Source organism: Mustela lutreola, chromosome 11 (genome assembly GCF_030435805.1).
Source record: "Mustela lutreola isolate mMusLut2 chromosome 11, mMusLut2.pri, whole genome shotgun sequence".
Taxonomy (NCBI): Eukaryota; Metazoa; Chordata; class Mammalia; order Carnivora; family Mustelidae; genus Mustela; species Mustela lutreola.
In genome coordinates, this window is record NC_081300.1 from 14,215,133 (window position 1) to 14,234,966 (window position 19,834).

Consider the following 19,834-nt stretch of genomic DNA (forward strand, 5'->3'; position numbering starts at 1 on the left):
CTTTAGACCTCGCCCTCTGTACCTCTTCATCTGGCTGTTCAGTTGCAGTCTTTATAATAAACTGTAGTAGCAAGTCCAGCATTTTCCTGGGTTCTGTGAGTTTTAGATAACCACCAAAATTGAAAGGGGGGCATGGGAGCCCTAGATTTTGTAGCCAAGTCAGAAGGAAGTGTGAGCAGCTTAGGCATTCCATTTGCAATTGGCATTGGAAGTGAGAGTGGTCTTGAACTAACTACTCCGGGTGGTTAGTGTCAGAATGGAATCAACAGTTGGATACTCACTTAGTGCTGGTGAACCAGGGAATCTGAGAGCCTATAATGATCACTTCTTTTTTTTTTTTTTTTTAAGATTTTATTTATTTATTTGACTGAGATCACAAGTAGGCAGAGAGAGAGAAGGAAGCAGGCTTCCTGCTGAGCAGAGAGCCCGATGTGGGGCTCAATTCCAGGACCCTGGGATCATGACCCAAGCAGAAGGTAGAGGCTTTAACCCACTGAGCCACCCAGGCGCCCCTATAATGACCACATCTGATAAGTTTTGCAACCAAACCCACCTGTGTCTCTTGTTTTCAAACCATTAACTGGGAGGGTTAAGTGGGACAACATTTCTCATGAGTCTGGGGTGCTGCAAAGGAGAAGCATATATTCTTCCAAGAGTCTCCATGGTATGTGTGCAATGACACTCCTCTGGACAGCTGTCATCACATGGCATCTTAGGGCAAGAAATCAATGGCCTAAATGAGCAACTAGGGGCTGGGGTCTAGAAAATAGGGAAGTGCATTACCACAGCCAAGGTCATCTTCGAACTGCTAAAGGGAAAGCTGTGTGTAAGACCCCTCCTAGGTTCCATACTTAGTATGACTGCCTTACCAAGATGTTCAAAACATTGTCTGATCTAGACTGGAAATTCTCCAGGATTTTCTCATTTACGACAATTCTTTCTGGAGGTGGGTAGGGTAGAACAAACATAAATAAATATATCTCGTTTTCATTATCTTGTAACATTACTAGGATGAATCTCATTTTCAGGAACTTCCATGCCCTCGGGAATCATGTGTCTACTCCTGTGGTTCATATTTTCCATTTTGAAATGTTTTTCCACAAACCATTTTCTTCTAGTTCTGGGCCTGTGATGCGAAATTAATTTACTTGCCTCCCTTCCATGGTGTCAGCTCAGCCCTGTTAAGTTGGATGCTAGAGGACATGTGTTCTAACACTCCATGAGAACTAAAAAATGTTTTCCAGCTTGTAAATTGCTTTTTGTTTATTTAATTTTGTCTTTCACGGACTATATATTCAGCATATGCCTCTGGGGTCTTTTATACATTAACAATTCAAAAACCACTGACCTATAATCATATTAAAACTCCCATTTTATCTCCAGTTTAACCATAATAGAATCCTCTTACAAGAGTTGGGCAGAAGCCTTGTGAACAGATAATCTCGCCTCTAAAATGCTAGGGCTTTATGGAGTAAGTAGGGATTGTAAATCCAAATTGCAAACCATTTTATTATTGCAGATTCTGTCATTATCATGCAATTACAAAGCATTCCAAATTTTATTGGTTGATTCATTTAGCTATCTCCTGATCAGTTTAGTGTTTGTTTTAGGGTGTTTTTTGTTTTGCCTCCCCCCCCCCCCCCCCCCCGCTTTTTGTTTTGTTTTGTTTTGGTTGGGATGACTGACCCTTCCAAGAGGTGGAAAATGAAAGCAGTTCATCATGGAAGAGATTGCTTTCAGGTTCCTCCTTGCAGGTAATCGATGAGAACAGGCCATCTCAGTGATTCAAAATCAAGAGGCCGTTTACACAGTAATCTGGGCAGGCTGTTGTCACTTACGCATCTTGTCCTTCTAGAAGTAGCTTAAGCCTGGGACGCTTGCAGACTAGGCTGAAGTGTGTTTCTCCAGCTAAACTCGGGCCTTACTAATCGCTGAGGTTAGTCCCTCGGCCTGTTGCTGAGTGGAAAAGTGTTTGCTTAAAACAACAATTACACTGAACGGCTGCCAGGTTCTGATGATCCAGACAAGTCATAATGTCATGTTAACGGCAGCTTGGCCTACATTTTATTATTCGGTTTTATTGAGAGTTCTGAGGAAAAAGGGAGAGAGGGCTAAAGCTGCACTGTCCGTGATCATTCAGCCAGCCTTCCGTGTGGCTGTTTATTTGATTTGATTTTTGCACAATTATTTGGATTACCATGTCGTTAAGCCAACTGGGTCATGACAACTGCTAACAGTCAGCTGTGTAACAGCTTATTTCTTTGTCCATGTTAGGACGAATGAAGTGACGTTTTACGGCTGCGTAACTGTGTTATTACATGGAGTGATCTCAGTGGATACAAACAGGACATGGCGCTCTTTGTTCTTCCTTCCATGGCTTTGCCAGATCTCTGCTCCCTGATCCATGATGGCACAGCGGGCCCGTCTCATTGCTAAGTGGCTTTCAGTTATAAGACTAATCTCACTTAGGTCGCTGTGATTCATTGCCACGAGTTAAAGTGTCTCTTCTAGTCTAAATCAAAACCTTAGCCTCCCATTCAGTCCAGACTTTCTCATTTCCCCACTTGTGGCCTCCCCCTCTCGGCTCAGAGACCCAGCAGGTAAGGACCAGCACCCTCATTCTTCTTTCTCCTTTCTTTGCCGCCCAGATTGTCTTCTTGAAGACAGCCCCAGACTCTGTGAGGGGTGGGGCGTCTTTCAGCCCTTCCGGCCTGGAGTGGAAAGAAGCTTTCCCTCTTTCATTTGACAACTTATTCCAATTACTTTTTTTTATTTCTAGTCCTTTTTTAAAAAGATTTTACTTATTTCTTTGAGAGAGAGAGAGAGAGCGCACACTGAGCTGATGGGCGGGGGAGGGCAGTGGCACAGAGGGAGAGGGAGAAGCAGACTCCCCTCTGTGCAAGGAGCCCAAAGATGCAGCTGGATCCCAGGACTTTGAGGTCATGACCTGAGCCCAAGGCAGACGCTTAACCGACTGAGCCACCCAGGCGCCCCTATTTCTAGTCTTTCTTTCTTTTTTTCTTCTTCTTCTTTTTTTTTTTTTTTTTTAAAGATTTTGTTTATTTATTTGACAGACAGAGATCATAAGTAGGCAGGGGGTGAGGGAAAGCAGCTCCATGCTAAGCAGAGAGCCTGATGTGGGGCTCAATCCCAGGACCCTGAGATCATGACCTGAGCTGAAGACAGAGGCTTAACCCACTGAGCCATCCACGTGCTCTATTTCTAGTCTTTCTTAAATAAGCTGCAGATCGACTTAGGACAACAAGAAAATTCCCATTAAACATCTGTTTACAGACATTTCCATGACAGCACACATACGTTCCAGTGTAGAAACCTTACTTGACATGATGCGAGAGTTCTTCAAAGATCAACATAGCTCCTAGAAGCTTTTTAGTCTCTTACAAGGAAAGAAGTGACCATAGAAAGTGAGTGTTGAGAAAAATAGCCCATATCGAGCTTTTGATGTTAAAATTTTGGCCTATAGGGCCCAGAGAATCTGAATGTCTTCTTTCGTTATCTGCATTTTGCACATGATAAGGTGAGGCTGGTGTCCACGGTGACATGGGTGGCTCCCATTTCTCACAGACAGAATCAGCGGTCTCTCTCCTCTTGGTTCTACCTCTTAGGTAGTGAGTGGTCTGAATAATGTGGAGAAGAGTCCTGATCTTTGTGTTGTCTCTAATTTGTTTACATTTTCATTTAACTACTCTGCTGGGAACATTAAATCAATGTGGATGATTTTTGAAGAATGTAATCTAGAAAATTCAATTATTTAGTGCCTGGAAGGGTTTCAAAGATTAAAATGCTGTGTAAAAATGTGTAAGCATTTATTATTAAAATTAAATAAATGTTTGCTCCGTGCAATTAAATTGCATTGTAAAAGTGGTGTTTTTTTGACTCCTCCAAACACATTTTGTGTTACTTTTGTTTGGGCTTTTTCAGATCCTCCCAGGCGGAATTAGAAACTGCTCTCCTCTGTTGCTCCCTTAGCTTTGTCCTTATACCTCTACTTTAGCTAAATTCAATTCAATTTGATTCGATTTCATTTCAAATAACATTTATTAAGTGTAAACTAGGTACTAGTTACTGTACTGGGGTTCAAGGAACAGAAAGTTAAGTTGCACCTTCCATCAAACAGGAGTGTGTGCAAGTGCACGTGTGTGTGTGTGTGTGTGTGTGTGTGTGTGTGTGTGTGTGTATGCACGCATGCTCTAATTTTAATGCAGTTAGTTCCCTGGTAACAACAAAATTCAAAGAAGGCAGTGGGAAGGGAATCTGTATTAGGGTTCCAGGTGCTGACAACTTTGAAAATGAATGATTTTGACTGCATGGAATTAACTAAGAAAGCTTTTAGAAAAACTGGGCCCTTGCCTTTGAGAAGGATTCAGATCTTGGTGGGTTGGTAAAGAAAGGACTCCTCCCACCCACCCCCACGGAAGGGGCACAATGGAGACCTATGGTGGCGAACTTTTCCTTCACTGGTTTTGCCCTTGAATTTGGTGAATCCAGTTCTGCAAACTGGAAATATTTCTGAGGTTTCCAGTTCAAGTTTTCAGCAAATGTGCCAAGCATGGTGGCAACCTTCTTTCTAGAGCTGAGTAGTTTTCTTCATTTGCTTGTAACTCTGACTTATTTAAAATGAAAAAAAAAATTCCTTTTTTTTTTTTTTTAAGATTTTATTTATTTGAGAGTGAGAGCACGAGCAGGGGCAAGGGGCAGAGAGAGAGGGAGAAGCAGGCTCCAGGGTGAGCAGGGAGCCTGACCCGGGGCAGGATCCCAGGACTCTGGGATCATGACCTGAGCTGAAGGCAGATGCTTAACCAACTAAGTCACCCAGGTGCCCTGGGATGATCCTGAATATTAAACAGCTGATATGGGGGGGGGGAATATATATATATATACATATATATACATACATACATATATTGGTGAGGACCAGTACTCATGATGATAAAGTCATTGTGAATATAAGAATTGCAACATCAAGATTTTGGCCTAGACCTTTGTGCATGAGCAGAGATTTTTAAGAGGGAAGTACATTAAATAAACTAAACTAAGCAAAAAAAAAAATTATGTATTAAAATTAAAATATAAAAGGACAGGATAAAAATCACAAGTGTCAGCTAGTGTTTTGCCTGTGATTAAAAAAAAAAGCAGGATAAGGTCATCCGTATTATAGATATTTATTATGGAAAGTTTGGATTCTGAAAAGGATGAGAAAGTCATTTTCTGGTTTAGTTCTTATCTACAAGCCTGTGTCACAGCCTATTCAAAACTCCTCAGAAGCAAAAATACTTTAGCACTTTGGTGAGGCTGCAAGTCGGATAGAATATGAGGTTAACCGAGTGTAAAAGACCAATAAAATAAATAAATAGTGAAAAATGGGGGTAAAAGAAAGTGAAGGGAAGGACCACAAGATGAATGGGGTAATTGCCATTTTTGTGTGCTCTGGAACAAACTGTGGAGGGTGTGGATCTTAATTCTTGAGAATTTGAAAGAATCTGTTGGTACATAATCTAGTCCTGGAGGCTTTGTTGGGAGACAGATCTTTGATAGTTAATGTTATTACTCTACTAGTGCATTGTAGTATTTCTGGTTTCAATTTTGGAAATTTATATTTTTTAAGAAAATTGCCAGATTTTGATATTTATTAGCATAGAGTTGAATATGGTGTGAGAATTGCATATGCAAGTATATGCTAATCTATTCAAATTCCCTTCCATATTTGCTGTCGCATACTTGGCCTGTTCTAGTTTTGTATCGTTTTTATTTTTTCATTTAATTTTTCAGAGATAGGCCATTTTGGTTATTTGTTCTCACAAATAAGGCTCTTGAATTTGTTGACCAATCCTTAATTTTATTATTTTGGGATTCTTTTACCTCTATTATTTTCTGCCTTTTCTTTATTTTAGGTATCTTATAATCTTTTTCTAGTTTCCACATTCAAATGATTAAATTTGCTTTTTTCAACCTTTCTTGAATAACCGTGAAAGCTTCTAAAATGTCAGATTTGTGTCTGGGCACAATTTCAGCCAAATGCCATAAGTTTTAATAATGTGTGTTTCTATTTTTGCTTTTTCTAAATAGTTTGTGTTTTTATGATAACGTAATAGGATGTGTATTAATTATCAGATGGTGAAGCGTTTTTTGTTTAAACTTCTGTACCTTTAAATTTGAATCGATTCTTTAAAAAAATGTGACCTGGGCGGCTGGGTGGCTCAGTGGATTAAAGTCTGTGCCTTTGGGATCCAGCCCTGCATTGGGCTCTCGGCTCAGCAGGGAGCCTGCTTTCTTCTCTCTGCCTGCCTCTCTGCCTACTTCTGATCTCTCTCTCTGTGTCAAATAAATAAATAAATATTTATTTATTAAAAAAAAATGACCTGTATTATCTGGAACTTATTGAAATTATCTTTTTTTCTTCCTATATATTTAATTATTTGTGTGTGTGTGTGTGTGTGTGTGTGTGTGCCATGGATACCTGTGAACTAGTATTCTGTTTTTTAAAATATTTCATTTATTGATTTTAGAGAGAGAGACAGCATGCACATGGGTGGTGGGAAGGGGCAGAGGGAGGAGGAGGAGGAGAGAGAGAGAGAGAAACCTTGAGTAGGCTCTGCGCTGGGCAGGGAGCCCAATGTGGGGCTCCTTCCCAGGACCTTGAGATCATGACCATGATCATGAGTCATTCTTTACAATTTGGTCCTTGGACCAAATGAATGTTGATCTCACTCATATCTAAATTTTAACCAGTTTCTACTTGGTTTGTTTTAAAATCTAGCCCAGACGCATCTGGGTGGCTCAGTTGTTAAACGTCTGTCTTTGGCTCAGGTCATGATCTTAGGGTCCTGCGATTGAGCCCCGCATTGGGCTCCCTGCTTGGTGGGAAGCCTGCTTCCCCCTCTTTCACTCCCCCTGTTTGACTTGTGTTCCCTCTCTCGCTGTGTCTCTCTCTGTCAAATAAATAAATAATTTTTAAAAAATTAAATAAATAAAATAAAATCTAGCCCAGACCTAATCTCAAGTGATTCAGTCTCTCAGCTTCAAATGCTTGCTGATCTTTTCCACCTGGATATGCCACCAGCATCTCAAATACTCTGGGTTCCTAAATTCATCATCCCCTCTAGCCATCGTCCATAACTGACTGACTTAAACTCAAGGATGGCACTGCTACTGGTTTTCCCAGGGACCACTAATGGGGATTGTTGTGGGAATCCAAAAGGGGAAGTCTCTTTTGGACTGTTTCTGAGGATGCAATTTAATGCCATTGAATGGAAGTCTGTGCGACAATCCGAAGGAAGCGTTGTCCGTATCATTGCCTCTAGAGTTAACCACCCTGTCTCCCCAACATTTGTCATGCACTTGCCTATTACCATCTGTGGATGACTATTTGAGATCCCATCCAAAGCAGCCATTTTCCATTTATTCTAACCCAGAATGCGGCTGTTGCACGTATGTGCATGTAATTCTGTCCTGGTAAGATGAGTTTCTTAGGAAGGTTAGTCCCTCAGGCTAAAAATCTTGTTGTTACATTGTATCTTTCAGCAGTCAGTCACTGGGTCTCATCGACTCTGCCTCCCCTTCCGCTCTCTAGAGGTTCTCAGCCTGGCTGCAAGTTAGAATCCTTGGGGAGCTCTCATGAACTCCCTTACCTATGCCTCACCGAAGACCAGTTAAATCAGAATATCTGGGTTGGAGCTTAGACATCTTACTGTTTGGAAGTTTATCTTGTGACTCTAATGTGTGTAGACAAGTCGTGCTGGTGAATGAGAAACAGGGCTGCCTGGGATCCGATGCTGACCTGGCCTTTAATTACTCTGACCTGGGGAAAATTCACACTTTCTGAGAATCAATTTGCAATACTGTAGAAGGTGATAAAACTTTCCTAGCAGAATTATTGAAGGGACAAATGAAATGGTGGTGTGAATAGGCCCTGTAACTGTGTACAGTACAGCTAGGTACTGAGGATTATCACACTCCTGTTGCTGCCCGTCTGACTTCTAGCCCCACTCACCTTCACAGGCACTAGGGCTCTCTAGCTGTGTGACCCTTGCCTCCAGGATCTCTGCCTCCAATTCCTCCTTTATACCAGGGCCACTTCAGCTTTTCTAAATTACACTCTTGCTGAAATACTATTCTGCTTTCCGTTTACCACCAAACGGATGCATCCTCAAACTGAAACCCAAATTACTTTTCTAGCCTTATCTTCTATTTCCTAATATGGTTCATCTGCATCCAGCCATCACCTATCCAGCCAGACAGCTAACAAAGAGTTTGGGTTCCTAGCATATGACAGCATTGAGCTAGAGATTTGGGAAAATGCAAAGATGAACCAGAGGTAAGTGAAGCAAGAAGCTAACGATCTAGAAATTTGTAGAAATGATTAGTTTTAGTAAATGTAACCCCTAAAGAATAGAGAATTCCTGAAATTCAACAAAAACAAAAAACAAACAACCTCATTCAAAATGGGCGAAGGACTTGAACAGATACTTCTCCAACAAAGAAAGTATACAAATGGCCAATAAGCACATGAGAAATTAGTTCAACATCACCAATTATTAGAGGAATACAAATCAAAATTTTAATGAGATATACTTCACACCTCCTCACATGGCTGTTGTACAAAAAACAAAACCAAACCTAGAAATAGTGTTGGCAAGGATATGGAGAAATTGGAACCTTTGTGCACTGTTGGTGGGAGTGCAAAATGATGTAGTTGCTGTGAAAAACATTATGGATATTTCTGAAAAAATTAAAAATAGAATTGACAGGTGATCCAGCAATTCCATTTCTAGGCATATATTAGAAGAATGGGAAGCAGGGTCTTGTATAGATATGTGAACACCCACATTTACAGCAGCATTATTCACAATAAGAAAAAGTGAAAACAACCCAAATGTTCATTTGATGAATGGATAAATTAATGTGGGTATATCCATGGAATATGGGTATATTCCAATGGAATATTATTCAGCTTGAAAAGAAAGGAAATTCTGAAACAGGCTACAGCATGGATGAACCTTGAAGACATTAGACTAATGAAATAAGACACAAAAGAACAAATGTATGATTCCACTTATATGAGGGACCAGAGAAGTCAATTTCATAGAGACGGAAAGTCGAATGGTGGTTGTCAGGGGCTAGGAAGAGGGGGAATGGGGAATTATTGTTTCATGGATACAGAGTTTTAGTTTGGGATGACAAAAGTTTTGGAAATGGACAGTGGTGATGGTCACACAGCAGTGTCAATACACTTAATGCCACTGAACCGCACACTTAAAAATAGCTATAGTGGTAATTTTTTTTTTTTTTTTAGGAATTTATTTATTTATCTGACAGTGTGAGAGAGAGAGCACAAGCAGGCAGAGTGGCAGGCAGAGGGAGAGAGAGAAGCAGGCTCCTCACTGAGCAGAGAGCCCGATGTGGGGCTCATCCCAGGACGCTGGGATCATGACCAGAGTCGAAGGCAGTTGCTTAACCAACTGAGCCACCCAGGCGTCCCTACAGTGGTAAATTTTATGTTGTGTGTATGTTATCACAATTAAAAAAATGTTGTTTCTCTCTGTTGGGCCTTTGAAACTCTGGGTGACAGTCAACATGATGTTATTAGTTTCTCATAATATGCTGTAAAGACTGTTCTCACAGTAGAAAATCAAAGCATACATGTAGTAGTGGCATATTGAGATGAATTTGGCTATAGGGAGCAGAAGACAATGTGATGTGTCTTGTACAATAAGGGGATTATTTATGTAAGTTGCCCAGAATCATACTTCCCATAAGATTCAGTGTGTGGCTATAACCTGTTAGTCTGTTTTCCTCTTCTTCCATGTAGCATATCCCTTCTTTTGTTCCAACACTCACCCTACCCCACGTGACTTCAACTATCCTGTCTTGTCATGTGGTCACTCACGGTACCATTTCTTTTGCCAGGAATTGGTTTAGGGATGAGTATGTGACATAGTTCTGGATTATGAGTCACAAGAGGAAGTTGGCTGGAAGGCTTCTAGAAAAGAGTTCGTCACTCTGAGAAGAAGTTGTTCCCTTTTTTGCTGCGGGATGTTACCTGATCTACATATGACATCAGAATGAGGGCAACCATTTTATAACAAGGGCAGTTTCCCCAGAAATCACGCCAAAGGAGAGAGGAGAGTAACAATACTCACCTTGAGTGGGTCGATGGGAGGATTAAGTAGGATGATGTTTGCAAAGCACCTAACAGTGATTAGACCCATTACTGTATTAAACATTAGTTCATTACTCACAATAATGCTTCATAAATGGTAGCCATCCTAGCTGTTCTTCTCCCAAATGAGCATTTGCTTGGTTGTCTTTTTAGCTTTGCCGATGTGGATTAGTCCTTGGGAAAATACACGGCCCCTGGATACTCCACCAGAGGTTGTGAGCTGGAGTCCTAAGCTGTGTTCATTTGCTAGCCCTGCCATAACAAATTGCCACAGACTGGGTGGCTTCCGCATCAGAAATTGGGTTCACAGTTCTGGAGACTAGAAGTCTGAGACTGAGGTCTTGGCAGGGTTGGTTCCTTCTGAGGGCTGTGAAGACGGGACCTATTCCAGGCCTCTCTCCTTGGCTTGCAGATGGCCTTCTCCTCTCTGTCTTCACATCTTTCTTCTGTATGTGTCTGTGTCCAAATTTCCCCTTCTTACAAGGACACTGGTCATATTGGATAAGGGCCCATTTCAATATGTTTATTTCAACTTGATTACGTCTATAAAGACCCTCAACTAGCCATGTTCTGAGGTACTGGAGGTTAAGACTTCAACATACAGCTTCTGAAAGGACACATTTCAACCCATAACATAGGGTAAGAATAGCTACTGGAAAGTCCATTTTCCTTTAGAGCCCACAGAGAATTCTCATGTCACGATTCTTCATCCTGTCTCTACCCAGCCCCCTCCCCACGGGGATTTGGAAATAACCCTAAATCCCACTTTGGCTGAGCTGGAGTAACTAGGTTGTACCAGATTTGTGGAGAAACAACTTAAAGAAGATCCCCTGAGAGGGGATGTAGGAAGCATAACTCTGAAACAAAAAATGGAAATTTCTGACTGGTCATTAGAATGAACACTTATTAAGCACTGACCGTGTACAGGGCAGGAGCATGCTAATCTGTATGATGCCGGGACATGTGTTCCTGGACCTGGTGATGTGAATACAGCAGAGTTCTAGTCTTTAAGGACCTGTTGATGGGATGAATACGTGAGCGGCTGTAAGGCAGAGTCCAGTAAGTGCGAAATAAAAGAATGATTCATGGGTCCTAAGAGTTCACAGAAGACTAAAATGAATCTGGTTGGAGAAATCGGAGTGTGCTTTGAAGGGACACGAGGCCATGGTGAGAGACAGAGAGATGGAGAAACTTTGAAAGCACCAAATCTTTGGAGATTGGCCATTGTAAATGTAGGCCCCATGGCTGCATAGGTACAAAGAAAGTGGGACGGTGAGGCTAGGAAAGAGCAGATCCTCTTGAAATCTGGGGGAGATTTGGGGCACTGCAGTGCTCTGTGAGCCACAGTGTCAGCCTTGGAAGCCACTTGCTAACCCTGAGCTACAACAGCAGCGGCTGGGAAGAGACTGAGATACATTTAAGTCAGATCAAGAGGAATTACCTGGAATTATCTGGAGAGTGTGGTCTGTGGTAGGTATTCAGGGGAAGGACTTTGGGTTTGGAAGACCTGGGTCAAGGTTGTGCTCACCGTTCACTGGTCCTGTCTTCTTGGGCAAGGTGTGTAAGTGGCGTGGGCATCGGTTTCCTTGTCTGTAAGTTGGGGCGTGGTGATCATAGAACTTCTAAGGATCTCGCAAGCATGAATGGAAATACTCTGGTAATGGTCAACAATACTATCTGATACACAGGCTTCCAAGCCATTCACTAGCGAAAAAAGAAGCTGCTCTTTACTGGCTTCGGACTTGATGGATATCTCAAGGTTCTCTTACTCTGTAGCAGAATAATTTGCGGTCTTTAAATCAGATACATGAAGGGGGAGACAGGAAGCACTGCAGCAGAAAGGTTGAGAATGCAGTAGGGCATGCTCAACTCCACCGCGCTTTCCAACACACTCCACCCACCCGGGGTGGGGGCGGGGGGCGGGTAGAGAAGTAACAGCAGAGGAAAGACGTTAAAGCAAAAAGAGGTAGGAAGTCTACGGAGAACATCCTAGTCCACTTGGCCCTATCCTGACCCCTGCAAGGGTCTGACCTCTGGGAGACATGGGCCAGGGGTTGCCATCTCTCCTCCTGACCACTAGAGGGTGCACTGATTTGACCCTCTGGATGCAGAAGGGCCAGAAACAGATGCTTTGCTTGCCTTGTTTTGGGAAGATTGCTGCTCAGAATGATTGCAGCTCGGAGAAGAGACAGTGGGGGGAAGGGGTGGGTGAGGCCCGGTCTGGACCTGGATCCGGTAAAGGGGTGCCAGGCCAACTTGAGTAAGATGCAGGCTAGGAATTGAGTCCACAAGATGGAGCCCGTTTCTTGGACCAGTAGGGCAAAGCATTAGATTCAGACCTGGGTCCAAACAATGGAGATGGAACTTGCTTGTTCTTGTTTTCCTTTTCTCCTGTCTCTGAGCTGCACCTCTATACCATCTGGCAGCTGGATCAGAGGGGTTAGTGGCCAAGAGGAGAGGAGCCAAATGGGTTCCAGCAACCTGACAGCTGATGGAGAGGAAACAGGAACAGTGACTGATGAGCATGGATGAAGGCACAGCTGGAGGGAATGAGAATAGGGCAGATGATGAGGGGAGGGCTGATCGAATGCAGTCGCTCCAGCCCACCAGGCAGTGAGACCTGTGTCTCACGTTGGTTGTACGGGGCAAGGAATTGAGTTCAGTTTATAATGATTTCCCTCTACCCTACTTAGAGCAGACACAAGTAACTGGCTGGTGGATGGGAGGATCTTGCTCAACCCCAAACTGCCCAAATGTCATGAGAACACAACAGACACCTGCTGTTGAGGTGGGTGTCCAGAGGACTTTGGCATCATAATGCGAGGCTGACATTCAGCCCAGATGCACCAAATGGCCATATTGTTTATGGTCATTATCCACATGGATTGGTTCTACAACTGGTTAAACATGTTGACTGTTACCCCTGATTATGCTCACATAGTTCTAGACGGCTGATTCACAGTGTCTGCGGTAGGTATCAAAGATGAGCTTAAAAAAAAAAAAAAAAAGTGAGATGTCTTTGTTCAATCCATCACCACTTTTAGAAAAGCAATCTAGATGTAGGTCCAATGAACATCCCCTGGGGGTTCCAGAATACTTCAGTGTTTTGTTCCAGATGAGGCTTCATTGTCCTTAGATGGATAGCACCTGGTTCTAAGTAGGAAAAAGATTAGACAATGTGTCAAATACAGTGCCTTTCTCACTTAGAACATCTTATTGGAATGATTAGTCTGACAAAATTGGCTTAAGTAGGGCCCCAAAATAAAAACCAGTTTTGGAAATGTGCACTCTCTTTAGCAGTCATTATTAGTAAACTAGACTATGTCAAGTTTAAGACTTTTCTTCTAGACTTTTAAAAAGATTATATATGCCTTAAGGAGGCAAATACCACATAAGGAAAAGTAAGTTTGCAAATTGAGTAAGAGAAACTCACTCTTCCTCCTGGCAGTTTCTCCTTTATGTTCATACAGAACATTCCACTTCTGACCCTTCTGGTGACCAAAGGTGTGGGTTCCGCCCCCCCCCCCCCCAAAAGCAATTCTCTGTGACACCAGCTGGGTGTCCTACAATTTAACTCAATTCTGATGCTATGTAGAAGACGGTCAATCCTATAAGACTGTGGCCTCTGTCCCCCATGTCAGTTGCAAGTCCCGGAGATCCCATCTGAGCAGCGAGGGGCCATAAAGCAGAGGTTTCCATCACCTTCTGCCTAGGTTTAATGAATCTGTTAGAGTGGCTCACAGAACTCAGGAAAAGTTTACTTACTCTTTATCGGTTTATTATAAAAGGTAGGATAAAGGATACCGATGACCATCAAGGTAGAAGAGACGTGTAAGACAAGGAAGATGGGAAGGAGCTGGGAGTTTCCATGTCCTCTCTGAGTGTATCTCTTCCCCCCAGACCTCCACATATTCAGCTACTCAAAAGCTTTCCAAACTCTGTACTTTGGGGACTTTTATGGACGCTTCATCCTATAGATGTAATACATCCTATAAGTGTATTAGTAACATTTTAAAAAAGATTTTATTTATTTGACAGACAGAGATCACACGTAGGCAGAGAGGCAGGCAGAGAAAGAGGGGGAAGCAGGCTCATTGCTGAGCAGAGAGCCCAATGCAGGGCTCGATCCCAGGACCCTGGATCATGACCTGAGTCAAAGGCAGAGGCTTTAACCCACTGAGCCACCCAGGCGCCTGTAGGGTCATGTATTAAATCCATTTCCAGCTGCTCTCGCCTCTCTGGAGAAGGGGAGCTAGGGCTGAAAATTCTAAGCTTCTCATCATGGCTTGGCCTTTGTGCTGACCAGCACTCACCAGGAGCCTACCAAGAGTCACCTCATTAGAACAAAAGACATACCCATCCCCCAGGAAATTCCCAGGGGTATAGGAACTCCTGTCAGGAACTGGGGTCAAAGGGCAAATAATAGAGCAAAAGATACTCCTAGTGCTCTTATCGCTTAGGAAGTTACAAGGGTTTCAGGAGCCCTGTGCCAGGAACTGGGAGCAGAGACCAATATATGTATTTTCTGCTATTTCACACAAATCAGCTTGGTTTCAACATCTATTAGGGAGGAGGTAATGTGTCTGGTGAATATGCCTCCTTGGCTTATCATTGACAGCATGTGAAAGCTGGCTCAGCATGGGGTACTTCAGCATTTTCAAACAACTTTGCTGAGGTAGGATTTACAAGCCTTAAAATCCCTTTGTTTTTAAGTGTGCAACTATTACCATAATTCGATTTCAAGATGCAGTTTTAACGTACAAAACTCATACATGTTAAACAGAAAACTCACCGTCATTATTGGGTTGGATTAGGATGCAAGCTGAGTAGGATTTGTTTCCGTCCCAATTTCTTCTTCCTTTCCCTTCTTCTCCTCCTGTTTCTCTCCTTCCCTCTTCATGTGTTAGGTGCTTAGGGTAGAAGGTAAAAAATAATCCTGCCTTCAAAGATCGGTAAGACATGTAAAAAGCAATGAAAGAGATCATCATGTTCTTTTTTGGAGGGGGGGGGGGTAAGATTTATTTATTTTTTATTTGAGAGAATGAGAGAGAGAGTGTGTGTACCAGCTTGGGAAGGGGCAGCTGGAGAAGGAGAGGGAAGCTAAAGCAGATTCCGTGTTGAACCCGGACCTCCCTACACAAGCCTTGATCCCAGGACCCTGAGATCATGATCTGAGTCAAAACCAAAAGTCAAACACTTAACCAGCTGTGTCACCCAGGTGCCCCTAGATCACCACATTCTTTTGTGGAAGTGTTATCTCCGGCCCAAGGGCTGTCCTTAGTCTTATGGAGCCACATTTATCTCAGCTCCATCCCAGATTCTCAGAGATTTAAGGGCTCAGGCCAATAAACCATAAAGATTGTTGAGCGCAATAAACCTCAGTGCTGTGGGCACAAAGATGGGTAGGAACTCATCCCTGTCTGGGTTTAAACGACTTTAGTTCCACCTCAGGTGACTAAATGTTGGTCAGTGTTGCTGGTGTCACTGACCAACCTTTGCCCGTGGGAAATACAGACCCATCTCTTGTAGCCTGTCTGATAAGGGCGAGTCTCTCCCTGTTTACTGCCTGCCTTGCCCCGTCCCTTCGGGCAGTTCACTCCCCTTCTCAGGGGGCCCCCTCCGGCCACTGAACTGAAATTTCAGCCTTCTTCTCACACACAGACTTAATCACCCACATTCCTGATCGCTTTTCCCCCCTTTTACTTTTCACCCCAACACATAATTCATTTTACCTGTGATTATGTTGTATATTCTCTGCTTTTTCTGTTAGAATGTGTGTTCTCTGAGGGCAGGAATTTGGGTCTGTTTTCTTCTCTGTTCTGATCCTAGAGCCGAGTTCCCGGTACACAGTTCATACTCAAGGAATATTTGTCGAATGCCTTCATGACTATCTGATCTTTATCTTGTGCCCAGAGCCCATCCTGAGAAGACCAGTTCTTTAAGACCTGAGATGCTACCTGGACTCTGTCTTACTCCCACCACGGGCAGGGGCTTGGTCTGGAGCTGGAGGCCAGAAGCTTTGGCCATGCTGCCTGCCTGGGGACACTGCCTTGTCGCCGCTGCTTTGCTCCTGGGACCGCCTCGCTGAAGAATCTTGTTCAGACATGTCATTGCCTGCTTCTCCCCTGACTCGAAGGGTTGATGCTTGCCCCCTACTAGTCTTAGAACTGGTCTATCCCGGTCTGCCCCAGTTAATTAACCTTCTCTACGTGACAGCTTTACAAGACTGGACAGAAGGCAGAACACCCATGATGGGTTACGAAGTAAAATACCAGCCAGCGGGAATGAATCAGTAAGAATGGAAGTTACCCCACGCCAGGCTGAAATCTCGAATCCTCCCAAAGAATCATTTTGAAAGCCACTGAAAAAAGGAGTTTCAATATTTTGGAATAATTACTGGTCCCTGAAATTAGCTTCTTAAAAGTAGTCTTTAAAGGCACTTCTTGTATAATCATAATATTTATAGGCTAAACTTTCCTTGTAAAATTTTGAGGTGTGATAACTTACTATCCTATTCCAAGCTCCTGGTCAACATCAGAAGTTTTCAATACTCTCATTAGCTTCTCATTGAAAAAAAAAAAAAAATTTTTTTTTTTTTTCTGCCCTGAATTGGAGGCCAAAAATAAAGACTCCTGAAGCCTTCTACCCCAAGCATACCTGAGGCTTTTAAAGCACACATCTAGCTTTCCCTGCTGCCAGGTGCAGTGAGGATATAACTTTGGGGAACAAAAGGACACGAGTTAGCCAAGTGAACACTTTAATTAGGAGCCCAAGAGAGGACTGACAGCCATCAAGCTATAAAGCCATAAAGCTGTCTCTTGGTGACTGATTTCTGTATGTGCTTAGTGACAACACATTCGGAAACACTATGAAGGAGTTTTAGTTGAGTACAATTTGAATTTTAGTAGGTCATTCAGAGCCCCCCCCCCCTTCTGTGGTTTGGAGGGTCTCCTTTTCATTTTCTTGGCAGAAGCGCTTCGGTGAGCCCTTGGGAAAGGTTAGAACGGGAGTTCTTTCTTTGTGGACAAGCCCCGAGATGTTATTCTACGCCTTCTCCTGTTTCTTTCTCTTTGGAGGGGTCACAGTTGCTGGTGGAAGCTCTGCCACCAGAGGAGAACTTAGGGGCGGGGGAGACTGCAGTGGAGTGGGGAGAGGGGGTATTTATCCTATAGAGACAATTAGGAAAAAGGGAAATTAGGACAATTAGGGGAAAAGGCTGCGTGTTTTCTGTTGTTTAACTGAGGAACCATCCAGTTAACCTGGTGCTGGCATTCAGGCAGGTGGGCGGGCTTATCCTTCTCAGAGTCATCCAACAGACTTTTAGATCTTCATTCTGCATAGAAATCCTTGGAAAGGGCACCAAGGAGCATGCACACCATCCTCTACCGGCCACCCCTCTCCTCCATTACCCAGTTCTGCAGTCAACCCAAGAGGCCAGAGACCGTCGTCATATTTTCTTGGAGGATCTAATCATGCTAAGCATGTTCCCTAAGGTAGAAGTTCGGTTTCAAGGTGGAGATTAAGGTGGGCCGCGGTGGTTTGCACCTGTCATGGAACCCGCAGCATTTGCACCTCGTTCTTCTCAACCCCCGCCTCCTCCCCTGCACACCCTTCCAGGGAGCCAGGTGGTGGGGTATCCGTTCGGGCTGCTCGGGAAGTATCTTCCCTTCCACAAAAGCAGGATCGATCCCTGCTTGGATTACGTGAACTTTTAGCGGCAGCCAGAAGTATCTGCGGCGACGCGGATGCCAGGGCAGTTTCTGGAAACGCGACGGTATCAACTCCCCGGCTCGGTCCCCCTCTGCGGAGCCGCACGCCGGTCCCCTCCGGCCTCGGCCCCCGCCTCAGCCCCTGACCTCCCGCCTGCCGAACGCGGCCTCGTCTCATACCTGATCGTCGCTCAGGTCCCCCTTCCCCGGCCCCCCACTGCGCGCGGCGCTGAGACAACGTCGAGGTCCCGGCCCAGGTTGGGCATTTGGGGCACGGCCTAGGGAGCGCGCGGGCCAGGGTGGGCAGCCCCTCACTCGGGCGGCGGGGGTGCGACTCGGGACTGACAGACGGACGTCCAGGACCAGCCGCCGTGGAGGGGGGGTGGGGGTTGGAGGAGGTGGAGCCGCGGGGGAGGGGCGGTGCCGCGGGGAGCGGAGCCCGGCCTCCCGCCCCCACCCCCCCTTCGGTGCCTGAGTCTGGGTGGTGACACAAAAAGCTCCCGCTCGGAGCCCAGCGCCTGGCGGCCGTGTCCGACCGGGAGCGCCGAGGGCAGCGGGCAGGTGGGGCGCCTCCCGAAGGGCCGAGCCGGGAGCCCAGGCTGCAGGCGCGGACGCCGCGCTCCCCTCCCGCGCCGGCCCCGCAGCCCGCCTCGCGCGTCTGGCCGAGCGGGTGGCGGGCGCGCCGGGACCACCCCGCGATGCTCCCGCCGCCGCCGCCGCCGTAGGGAGCGCCGGAGCCCGCTGCAGAGAGAGGTCGGTGACTTTCGGTTTGTTTCTCGGCTCTGCCCCTCCCGGGTCGGGGGCGGCGAGAGGGGCGCGAAGGGATGGATGCCCTCGCCCCCACCGCGGCCGCGCCCGGAGCCAGGGAAGCGGGGAAGGGGAGCCACCCCCTGGTGTGTTGGGGGGGGCTTCTTTTGGGCAGCAGATGGGAGTGGCGGGCCGCAGGGGTCCCGGGGAAGGGAGCGCAGCGCACAGCGGGGCGGTCCCGGGGCGCCGGGGAGGGGGTCCCTGGAGTTGCGTTTCGCCCGAGCGCTGGCGGAGTTGGGCTGGCGGCTGGGGCGGGGGAACGGCGCTGTCGGCCGCTCCGCGGAGTCCTCGGATGCCCCCTGGAGCTCCAGTCCGAGGGAGCGCGTCTCGTGCCCGCGCCGCGCACGCCCAGGAGGGTGCACGTGCGCGCGCGCCCCGGCTGCGCCCCCACCCCGCACGCACCCCGGACGGTCCCCTAGCAAGCCCCTTGTCGAGCGAGGTCCCCACCCCCAGAAGTTGCCCTCGCGCGCCGCTCCGCGGCCCCGGGACCCCTCTCGGGAGGAGAGGGAGCCGTGGCGGGTCAGATGGTGGGGATCTTTTGTGCGGACCCACGTGCCTGGGGCGCTTGCTCCTGGAAGGGCAGCGGCAGGACAAAGCAGGCTGGACGCGTGGGACGCTGCACGCGAGGCGGCGGTCCCAGATCCGCCGCTTAGGGTGGGGGTGGGGCGGGGGGAGCGCTGCGTGGTTTTGGAAAGAGTGGAGAAATCGGCAAAACAGTGACAGGGACTTGATGAGGTGGCGGACGGGGGCGAGGGAAAGGATGCTCCCGAATGCAGCGCCGGTGTGTCTGTCTGGGCGGGTGACCCGGCGCCCCGCATTCCCCGAGAACCCGGTTGACTAGTATATTTTGCTAGTGTGTCTTTTGCCCCGAGATGTTATTCTACGCCTTCTCGTGTTTCTTTCTCTTTTGAGGGGTCACAGTTGCTGGTGGAAGCTCTGCCACCGGAGGAGAACTTGGGGGCGGGGGAGACTGCAGCGGAGTGGGGGGAGGGGGTATTTATCCTATAGAGACAATTAGGAAGCGTTACGCCCCCTCCGCGGCTGGCCGGCTCCCCACACCTCCGCCGCCTCCCTCCGCCGCCCAGCGCACCCACTTCGCCGCCGCCGCCGGCCGGGGAGGGTGCTTGAATTTCTTTCT

General features: G+C 46.1%; 1 protein-coding gene across 3 annotated transcripts in view; it reads left to right on the forward strand.

The window, feature by feature from the left end:
• Window positions 1-18,234: 18,234 nt before the first annotated feature.
• RNF152 (ring finger protein 152) overlaps window positions 18,235-19,834 on the forward strand; it is a 77,330-nt gene continuing 75,730 nt past the window's right edge. For 2 of the 3 annotated variants that reach the window (XR_009345843.1, XM_059139417.1), the window contains exon 1: window positions 18,236-18,642. The gene's annotated coding sequence lies outside the window, so the exon portion shown is untranslated. Of the gene's footprint in view, window positions 18,643-19,834 lie in introns of all 3 variants that reach the window. The other variant, XM_059139418.1, reaches the window with a different exon arrangement.